At 37.1% G+C, this 11,075-nt stretch overlaps 1 non-coding gene across 1 annotated transcript; it reads right to left on the bottom strand.

Moving 5' to 3' along the window:
- Positions 1–8,188: 8,188 nt before the first annotated feature.
- Trnav-aac lies at positions 8,189–8,261 on the bottom strand. The gene has a single exon. It is a non-coding gene; the product is annotated as a tRNA-Val (tRNA).
- Positions 8,262–11,075: the final 2,814 nt, after the last annotated feature.

Here is an 11,075-nt window from a genome sequence, read left to right as displayed (position 1 = left end):
CTCACGCTCAGAATGCCGTCTGCCATACGCCTCACGGGCCTTCCCGCATTCTCTCCTGCGTATGTGCTTGCGAGCACAAAAGCATGATTTCTTTCCGCCAAGTGTCGTGTGGTTGAATGAAAAGTTTTAGGTTAACAGTTGTATTAAAGGATCCATTTTTTTCTCGTCCACTAATAGACAAACCTAACGGCTCTATAATGCTTCGCAATATAAATTTAAGTATCAGGGAGGATTTTCGCGGCATTAGCTAAGGTGTGGTCAACCGTGAAGGGGCCACATAAGTGAGAATGACTTAGTGGTTGCAACTCCCTGACCTGATACTTTGCCAAAACGGTGGAATTCAGATAATCGTCCCTGGACTGAATTAGACGATGAGTTGACACATCCAGATGTACCCGTTCATTCATAATTTCAAGTATAATTGAAATGATTGTCATGGTCCTCAGCACTGCAGCGGACGTCCAATTTGTTCTACGATCTCTCTCGTAGTGCCACCTTTCCATCCAATGTTGGTGTACGTGCCATCACAGCAAACTAAATCTAAGTACTTTAACGATACTTCTTGGTCAGAGAAATGAGATAATATGGAGGTCAAATGTCTTTAGCAGACCCGGAGCTTGGATAAACATGACTTACATACATAGAGGACGGTTCTTTTATTAGAGAATGGTGTTTCTCTTTAACTGTCCAACGCTACTCCTTCGATTCAATCATTTCTATTACTAGGGTATCGTGTATCCTTCCGTAAAAGTATAACCCGTGTAGTTCGCCTAAATCAAGATGGTTTTGCTGTAAATCGCTTATAGTATTTCTCCTTTACCTTCTAATTTCACACCAGCCATTGAACTTAGAAGTATCTCCGTCAGTTATAACACCAATGTATTCAAGTGCTCTTGATACATTAACAGCAGCTGCACGGTCACAATCACAATGCAAAGCTGTAGTTTGTAATTTTACCCCCTCATTTGCCGTGGTGATTAATTTTTTTTGGTCACACTAGACGTGTAATCTTCACAGTCATCAAATTGTTCCTTGATAGGTGAACTTTGCGTGGCGTCATTTAAAACCTCAACATCTTTACTCTCGATTTCAACAGGGTTAACATGCTGCCTTTTTAAAGCACAATTTTGCCTTTCGAGTCTAGTGGTAAAATATATATTGTCTCTTTTTGATCGAATGGGCTAACTAAAACTTCACTAAAGTTTGCCTTAAGTTATCATTACACAACTATGAAAAATCGGCCAATTTGCAATATTTATACATTTTTAATAATCTTGCGCAGTCGGATATAACTGTTGAAAGCCATGTATATGTGTATATTAATAATAACCTATACTATTTGTAATCATTTTTAGCTATAGCGTTAGAATAAATATAAAGTTTATTTATTTTTTCACAAAAAAAAACAATTTTTTTCATTTTTGTCATTTTTTCAGGTGCTTTGTGGGATCGGAAGATGACGTTCGATTTTAATAATTCTTTTTTTGTTTTTCTTGTACTAACGTATCGCAACTTTTCCGCGCTACAGCGACACTGAATTTGTAACTTGAGTTTTTTCGCACCACCCTAACGTACACAGTACAGCGCACCGCCGCGCCGGTTCGCTTTTTTCAGCGTGTACGTACTATCGGCGCAAAAAAAGGTAGTACGCTGAACTTTAAGCATTTGTATGAAATTCTGCCCAAGTTCCATGGGGTTGTGTTAGATATCGTTTTACTCATCGTTTATTCGACTGTAACAATAAATCATTAAACATTGTTTAAACGTAACCGTTTCGCTTCTATGGTCGAAAGAGTGAAGGAGAACACACGAAAAACGGCGAAACGGTCGTCTTCTCTATCTCGTCACGGGCAAAATATTTGATTGGTGCATTTTATTGTATTTGTTATAGAGAGAACGACATCGTCGCATTACAAATAAATTTTGAAAAGTATATTTTATTCATTCTTAGATTTATTAAATTGCCGAAAAGTATTTTTCAATTACCGAGGTGCAGAAAAGTAGATTAATGTTGAAATTACGTATGCTATGTGTAAAAATACGTATGCTATGTTAAAAAAGTTTCATGTAAGGAAATGTTGATATTGTTCTTCTAACTTAAAATAAACCACAAATATGAAAATCGCCATTTTGGTAGTTTGCAGTTTTGCGGGGCGGTTTTCGTAACTGTGGTTTTTGGAAACAATACTGATATGATTTGTTGTTTTTGGACATTGTCCATCAAGAACATATTAAGATTAAACATACAAAAGAGCTCATGTTACACAAATTACAATATTAGGTATTATGAACTATTTGAGGAAACAAGTGCCCTGACCCGTGAAATATTTTATTGAAGTGAAATCTAAAACATCATGCACTACAACAAAAGGTGATACAATATATTTTGGAACCATTTGAGCAGAAATTATTTTTCAATGGCATCAAGCAAAGTTTTCTTATAGCATTTCTAGGATTATTATGAGAAATTACATAAATAAATTATGATTTTATTAATTGAAGTACTTATACTTATTTTGTCTTTATACGTATCAATCTCATTATCTCATTATGATTTTTCATCGCCCGTGGAAAAATACCGAATACAACAGTGCAGCAGCAACTTATCTGTTAAGGGCAACATTAAAAATATGTCCAACTTTTCATGATCCCATCTACCGTTTTAGGTCACGTTACGAAAGATATTGGAATCAAAAGAAAAATGTTGGCTAGAGAATTGTTTGAAAGACGGCCGTATGTTATGCGTCGCTCTGGCCAAAACATGATATTTTGCTTTATAATATTAACTTATTAATTTGTGCATACCTACTGTTTCAAAAATAGGTACTAATTGCAATGGCCAAAATATTTAGAGGAGGTTTTGGTTGATATCACTAAAACATTGCTCTCAATTATTGCACCTGTGAGATATTCAGCGTAACAAATGGTGGTGTTGATTTGATTTTGCTACTTTGGGTACGAGCGCCTTAAACATCAGAGTGAATATGCTTTTGTGGAAAAGTTGAGTTTAAATGCCTGAACTGCCGGATAGTACTCCTTGGTAACACCCGAATCCTCGTTTCATTTATTTTTTAAACTCGTGATATCGATGGTACTTGGGATGTATTATTCCATTATAACTTGGTGTATTATCCCAAGCCGTTTAAGCTGTCGCCTCTCTACATTCTCTTAGTCTATCGTGATGTTTGCATATCGTAATTCACTATCTGTGCTTAGCCCTTGAAGGTTAACTAACACACCGACTAATTGTATTTGGTAAATTGCTCTTGAAAAATACTAATTTCTAAAATGCTGTCCTTTTCGATGGTACCTCTTGACGAATTGCAGTAAAATAAGACAGGCATAAAACCAATTATTTACTAGGATTATCTTGCATGTCAGCTAAAATGAAGGTGGTTTCAATCCTGAATGAACGATTCTTTTGTCTCTTTAAACTTTTTATAAAATAGTTACTCACATTGATGGCCGGCACTGATGTTTGCATTGAAATCATATTTTACCTTTATGAGAAAAATGGTTTTAATATCATGAAGCTATGGTGAAATCCGTGATGGATTCTTTCCGGATCGGGAGTCCAATTTCAACATTTTCAGAAAAAAACACGGCACAAATCGAGGCAGCACTGGCATTTATCATAATTCACCACTATAATGCTAAGGAGATATACATCAGTGAAATAAACTAACTTCACCTCGCACACACTTCTACCTCGCTGAAATTAAACATTAACCAATGACATATTTCAATCTATTGCAGGCGATGATGGAATATTTAAACGGACCACTGAAGACTGAAGAAGGCGGACTTCCCCGACCGCCGCCTCTTGTTTTCTTTGGGCATTGTCATGCCGGGAACTTAAAAGTGGTTGCGAGTGTTCGAAGTGCACTTCGGAAATCGTGTTTCCTTGGAAGTGGCGCCCACGTCACCGCTTCCTGCAGTGATTCTCTCTCTCTCCCTGGCCGCTCCGGCTTTCGCAACGCGCGTCGCCGGGTCGGCGTATCTGAAACTACGTCATGTGGTGAGTAAGCCCGTTTCCAAGTTTCCTTCTCGTCGCATGCCATGTGTTCTGCTGCGCAGCTACGGATTGTTTGTTAGCTTTAACCAGCAGAAATTGTTGTTAATGTGCAGAAGGATGGTCCAAAATCAGCAGTTTGTTAAACAAATCGTTATTACTAGCAATATTTGACCATCTATTGTGCAGTAGTTCCACAAAATATTTAGTCAATTCTAAATGACTCTAGATTCTACTCTAACCGATCGTCTTAGATCCTCTTCAGAGCTCTGAGTGGTTGTCTATGGCGACGACGACATTATATTGCTGTCAGAGAAAATATATATGTACTATATTAATAATGAGATACACTTTGTTACTTCTCATTATCTTCTTATTATTATGTGTATCTCATTATTAATATGGAGCCCTTCCACCACGTAATAGCTTCAAGTTTCGATTTAATATATATACTAGATCAAGGCGGCTGCGCTGTTATCAAAAGGTGAGGCCACCATTGAAGTCATAAGTTAGGTTTTCTTAAGGGAAATAGAAAAACGTAGCGAGTATAATACTTATAGTAAACTATATTAAAATCCGAATACTACTCATTTTTCCTGATTATTATATTAAATGGAAAAAATGTTTCCATACGAAATTTCAGAAAATGAAGGAGGAAACGCTATCGTCCAAACAGCCGATGAGCACACGATCTTAGATTTTGCTGTTTCAGTTTTGGTCCCAAAGCAGAAGCCGAAAATGGGTCATGTATATGTGTATTCCGGCATACTTCTATGACCATTATTTGTTAACGGAATTCTGTGAACCATCTTCTGAAGCCGAAGTACTTTTATCTTCTTCTTCTACCTAAAGATATCTGTTATATTACAGCTGAGAGTAGGGCGATGAAATGGCAGGAATGTTTGCAGCAGTTAACAAAGTAGGTAACGTCATTACGCAAATTACACTGGTCTATGTGGTCTTTGATAGCCAATGGAATGCTGTTTAAACAAACTGAGTATAGGTATCATTTCTCCAGTCCCATAGATTGTTTCAGTCGAATAAAAACCATCTCTCTAAGAAAATAATTCATTTTATAAATGTTGAATATAACCTCATTTTAATTTATGCTAATGCAGCCAATAAAAAGTTAACCGTCGATATAACATTTGTAAATTGTTTTTTTTTTGTTGAGATTTTATATTTTTTACTGCTGAAACTTTAAGAGGAGATACGTAGGAAACAGTATCGATGAAATAGGTATCAATCGGAGATAGGGACTGTTAACTGTATTAGAGGAATAATATTGAGTGAGCTGAGAAGAGAGGGGAGAGAAAAGTGTTTACGGATATAGGCAATGAAAGCGGAGAGACCATATTATGAAATGAAAAGCGAGAAGAGGGGACCTGGGTGGTAACATAGTGTTTCATTCAAACCAACCTCAACGGATAGAATCCTTTGATTATATTAATAAATGCAATGAGTTTTTTTCTTCTTTTCCTGAATTTCAAAATTCTAGTCTCTACTTTTTTGTCTATTTGGAACTGAAAATTGTTTTAACCCATTATCTTATGTTTCAAAATTATATACCTACTAATTTTCAATTCAAGCCCTGATGATGGTTTATAAATAAACCGAAAGGTCGGCAAAAACGGTATTTCAATTTAAAGACCTGCACTCAAATATTCAAATTTAATGCAATAAGTATAATATAAATACAGTGATTAGCAGCAAGGCTGTGTCCAAAACGTGATTAAGTCCTTCTAATCGATCGAGAATTGACAATCAAAGTTACTTTAGTGATAATGTTTTTCACCCTAAGCATTTTCAGTGTTTTATTGAATCACTCTAGTAAGCAATGTTAATTAATGAGGAGCGGATTGGGGTTTTACAATGAAAGTTCATCGACTCGGGGAACAGCGTAGGTAGTTATAAAACCAGACGTAGAGACAAAAGGAAATGTCAGACAGGGAGTGAAAAAAAAGAGCTCGTGGAAGCTGACAAGAGATATGGATAAAGCTCTCTTTCCCTCTAATCGAGGAATTATTTTCAGCGATGCATTTTTACCGCGTGGTTGCCACGTCTTGAGTCGCGAGAGATAAAATGAGAAGCGGGCCGCTTTTTCCTCCTTGCCGAGTGGAGCGAAGGGAACTTAACAAGCCTTCCTTTGCTCAGCCCACTCTATAGGCTGGCTTTAGAGGAGAAATCTCGCGTCTTGGAGGCATATTTTCTACCGTGGAGTGTTCAGTATATGCATTTAGTACTTCATGCATCGCCAGGAAGAGTACTACGTGTTCCCCTTAACTACATCCAACCTTCATGACATTGGAGTTGCATATGGTAATACTGTAGGAGGATCCTATATAATTGTACGTTGCAGTGGCTCAGCGAGGGGGGGGGGGGTTTGGGGGATAAAAACCCCCCCAGAGCTCAGAGAAATCTTTAAGTTTAATCCATTCTACTTAATTGGATTGACATTACTAATAGAATAGTGTAAGGATGAATAAAATATCCCCCAGAAAGCCGTAAAACTCAACATTTTGAACCAATTATCTTAAAATACCGCAATTTTGTTAATCTCGCACCTACCGCTTATCCTGGTGGGTATTCCATACCCCCACACACACCGGTATTAGTTGCACCTAAACCCCCCCAGCCTTAATTCCTAGCTGCGCCCCTGGTACGTTGTAAATGTATTTCAGCATGCAGACTGATTTAATATGAATTATGCCATCTTATGCAGTCATTTATTCTCTTTCTGAGATTATTTTCACGGAGAACTAAGGCTTGGCTGTGGAAACGTAGTTAAATGAATCAATCGAGACAAGTTATTAACAGTTCTGAAGCAAATGATAGACAATAAGGTTGAAGTCAAATTCGTTAGATAACTTTCAATCCAGAATGAAACCTTAGGGAAAAAAAAACTGATCGATTGTGAGGATTTACTTCATTTTCTTTCCTTACAATGAAAATCCTCTCCGTTTTGTGGGAATGGCTGTCTATGACGTAATAGTGCTAGAATTTCTTGGCGATTAAAAATTCACTGTGTAGTTGATAGTCGCAGAAACGGCTATTCTTTTATATTTGAAAATAAAAAGTGAATAATTATTGTGAATTAAAAAAAATCTCCTTGGGCAGTGACTGACCGATTGAAGGACTTCTTAGGGGTAAAGTATGAAAGACTTATTTTGCCTATGAATTTTTCCCCTTTTTATGAATTTTAAGGAATACCGTTTTCAAAAAGATTATCCTAATTATTCGTAATTTATAAATTGTGATGAAATTCAATGCTAGAAAATAAATTAACGAAAGAATTATTAACTTCAAAGACATATCGACAGTAATGCAATCGCGGAAGTGAGGTTACACTGCTGATAGGCAGTAATCAACATTTTGAAGAAATATTCAATTAGCGATGCAGTTGTACTTAGAAATAAACCATAGATACTGAACTAAAATAGAGTGATTGCAAGATAGTAACAAAAGGAAATTTTTAAAGTCCGTTTTTCGTATTTTTTGCCATTGATCAGCGGATCAAGTTTTTGGGATAGTTCCTATAATTTTATCCATTCAATTTCAAGTTAAATTCAATTGAAAGTATTGCAATTGATCCGGTTTCGTTGAACTACTTATATACTTGATTTGAAAATGGATATAACACTATAAGTTTAACGATTGAAACGAACATAAGAGTTGGCTACAATGATCTATGAATTGCGTGGCGGTAAAAAGATTATTCTATTTTCGTTTAGTAGCACCGTGTGTATATTTGTTTCAAACAATTATAACTTTTCGTATTCTGTTGGTATCCTTAGGTAAAAACACTAACTGTGAAAAAATAGAATGAGGATTTGATGTAGCGAGAGAGGAGAATATGCCAGGTTATGAATACACAGAATAAGACATGTACTAATGTATGCCAAATGTTGTAAATTTTATGAGGATATTATTTCGACATATTGAGAACAGTATCTTTGGTTTAAAAATTCACTATTGAAATGTCCAAGTTTTGTTTTATATCTACCCTTGTTATACTTGTGAACTGTGATCAAAATGCAAGGAGCTTGATAAAGTGTGTAAGTAAATAGAAATGCAATGTGCTACGCTTTAAAATGCAAACGATTGTTGCTTAGGAGATGAGTTATTAATGTAATTAATTTCCTGTATGAAACAATTGAAAAGTAGCATGAAAAAAATTGTTTCCGCCAGGGATCGAACCTGGGACCTTCCGCGTGTTAGGCGGATGTGATAACCACTACACCACGGAAACACTTGACAAGCTTAGGATAGTCAACAAATCTATTTTTGAGATCAACCATGATACGAGCGTGACGATAAGGAAAGCGAGATGATGTGTCGGATCGAACTATTTGCAGCTCGTGTATTGTATAATTTTAATATAGCTGCTTAACGCACCTAGACACGTATTAACTTTAAAAAAATCTTCTCTTATGCTCTGGGAAATGCAGAGTACAGTACGACCTAATAGAAGTGCTAAATGTGGCCGAATGAGTTCCGAATAATGTCAACGGACGTTTAAACACCAAAGGAAGGGATTAATCGCGAAGAATAATTTGTATGGAGAGGATATTTCTCAACTTATTGCTAGTGATATATTTTCTCTCATTGATAATAATTAATAGAGGGTAGTTAATCCTATTGAAACGTCTAAAAGAATTGTGAATGTCCCTTTTCCATTGTTTCCATGTTTTTAAATCTAGTTATTTATGGACTCACGTGTCATCAATGTCAACGTGCCTTTTCCTCAAGATTGTATATACATAATGAAATTTCTCTAATTTTTTATTAACGTTTTTTATAATCTTAGCGAGATTTTAAATGGCATTAAATAATATAGACCTAATTGTCTGAGGGGCATAAAACTAATCGGAAAAAGTTAATATGCATAATGTGATTGTTTGGGAGGTGAATGATGGAGACACTGGAAGTGTTTTGGTTTAGTTTCACGAGTGAAAGTTATCCCTACTGCCTTGAATACCGGTCTATTTGTTTCTAAATTTATGGTTTCAAGGTAGCGTAGTGGTCAGTGCGGCATCCTGGCAGATTTTCTTGTTTCTGTTCCTGTTCCAGATGAATAGTTTTCATCAATGTAGCAAATTTTATAGCCTCATCGGCAGTTATACTTCCATCTTCTCTTTCAACTTCAAAGGTGAATCATATTCTTGAGGAATAATTTCTATTCGTGTTTCTTTTTCGCAATAAATAATTTCTGTGAATTCTTTCTCCTTTCATAGCTTTCGATCCCGAGTATACATGGTGGAGAAATATTTATTTGATATATAAAGTACCATTTTCTCTTGATAACTGTAACCAGATTGGTCGATAAATCCGCGTCTGTTTTGTGCCAGCCGATTACAAATTGTATTATTTTGTTGAGTCCTTCTCGATTCAAATGTCCTTTGTTTATAAAATATTTTACCAATGATACCAATGATGGCGATACAGCTCTTAAACATCCCCGTTTTTCCTATGCTCGTAAAATATACCTCATGTACACTCACGTAGATAATTTCGGTAGACTTTTGTAAAGCTATGTGAAGGATCATCTGCTGTGATCTCGGTAGTGCATGTAAAAGCATCTCGATAGTATAAATAAATATATCTGTTTCTTTTAGGAGGATATTAAGTCCTCATCACCGTAAGTATATTGTCTCGAATCAATTTTCTCTTTGATGTTTGGGCTCATGTTCAACATCCCGATCAGTATATTATCTCTTCGTCGACAAAATTATCTGTAGATTCCTGTGTTATGGTAGCCTAGCCTCTTTGCCTGGAGTGTTCATTATTCAAAGTCTATGTCTACTAAAACATATTAAAAACCGTTCTTACGCCACCCATTTTCGTAGTATAACAAATTAAAAGGTAACAAATGACACAGTGGGTGCGATGCTTAAGGTGATACCGCAAGCAATCACTTCATTCTAGAGAAAATCTGTGCACTCATGACGTATTGCCGATTAATGTATCTTACTTGATTTACTCATTCTTTCAGTGTTTTTTTGGCTATTACAAATTGCCTAAATTGGGAAGTACCTACGATTACAGCAATACTTTTCCATTTTTTCGTGCAAAATATATAAGCCATTTTCTACCAACAGACTTCATCCTGGCCAACTGTGATGAAAGCATTGAAATCTTTTTTATTTTGAGTAATCAAAGCCACCTCGATGACGCAAATCGTTGCTGGGAGGGATAGTAATGGAGGAGGCGTAATGTTTTCGTATTTGGTCGTTTCTTTTCGCGACATTGTGCCGTGACATTAGCTTATAAATTATCGAATATTATTTTAAATTTTGACTACTTTTCCACGTGCAGATTTGTGTCAGTACACGTAGGTATCCATAAAATTTATCAAAAATCACAACATGTCAATTTTATGTACACCAAGGATAAAATTAGCTCTGGAAAATATGTTCACCATGCAAAAAAGTGTGTCGGCGTGTTTGCCAGTAGCTGGCTAACTGACCAGCAATCGGGAAATCCGGGTTCGAATACCGGTTAAGCCAAATATTTTTTCACGGCGAACTTCATCCTTAAATGTTCATTAATTTGCACCGGTGCGCGTGACTGCTTTCAAAGCCATTTGTTTCATGCAGTACAATTTATTAAATTCGTCCCAAAAAATACCGTTGCACCATCAAATATGAAGAGAGTCATGGTGATTCTTTCGACGCATTGGAGCTCACTTTGCTCCATAGTCCTCGGCCCCTTCGTTCGACCATTCATTCCCCCATCCGCTAGTCCATTTTGCCTGCCGAAATTTAACCCGCGCGCTCTCGTCCGATGCGCCGACGCGCCGTCGCGACGGCGGCGCGAGAGAAATCCGCGGTCGCCGCTCGAGTTATGGGCGCCCTCGTCGCCCGTGGGGAGCTCTCACCGTTTGAATGGGGAGGGGTGATATTGCGAAGGGGGTAGGGCAGCGCGTCATATCCCCCCTGTGATGGAGAACGCGGGTCCCCAGCGTCCACTCTGCGCTGGCCCCCAGGGCTCTCGCGGGCTAATGGATAGGGATTTGACCGCGCGAAATGACACATACCAATACCAGACCCTACTACTACAGTAG

This window comes from Ischnura elegans, chromosome 11 (genome assembly GCF_921293095.1).
Source record: "Ischnura elegans chromosome 11, ioIscEleg1.1, whole genome shotgun sequence".
Lineage (NCBI taxonomy): Eukaryota > Metazoa > Arthropoda > Insecta > Odonata > Coenagrionidae > Ischnura > Ischnura elegans.
This window is presented reverse-complemented; position numbering and strand designations above follow the sequence as displayed.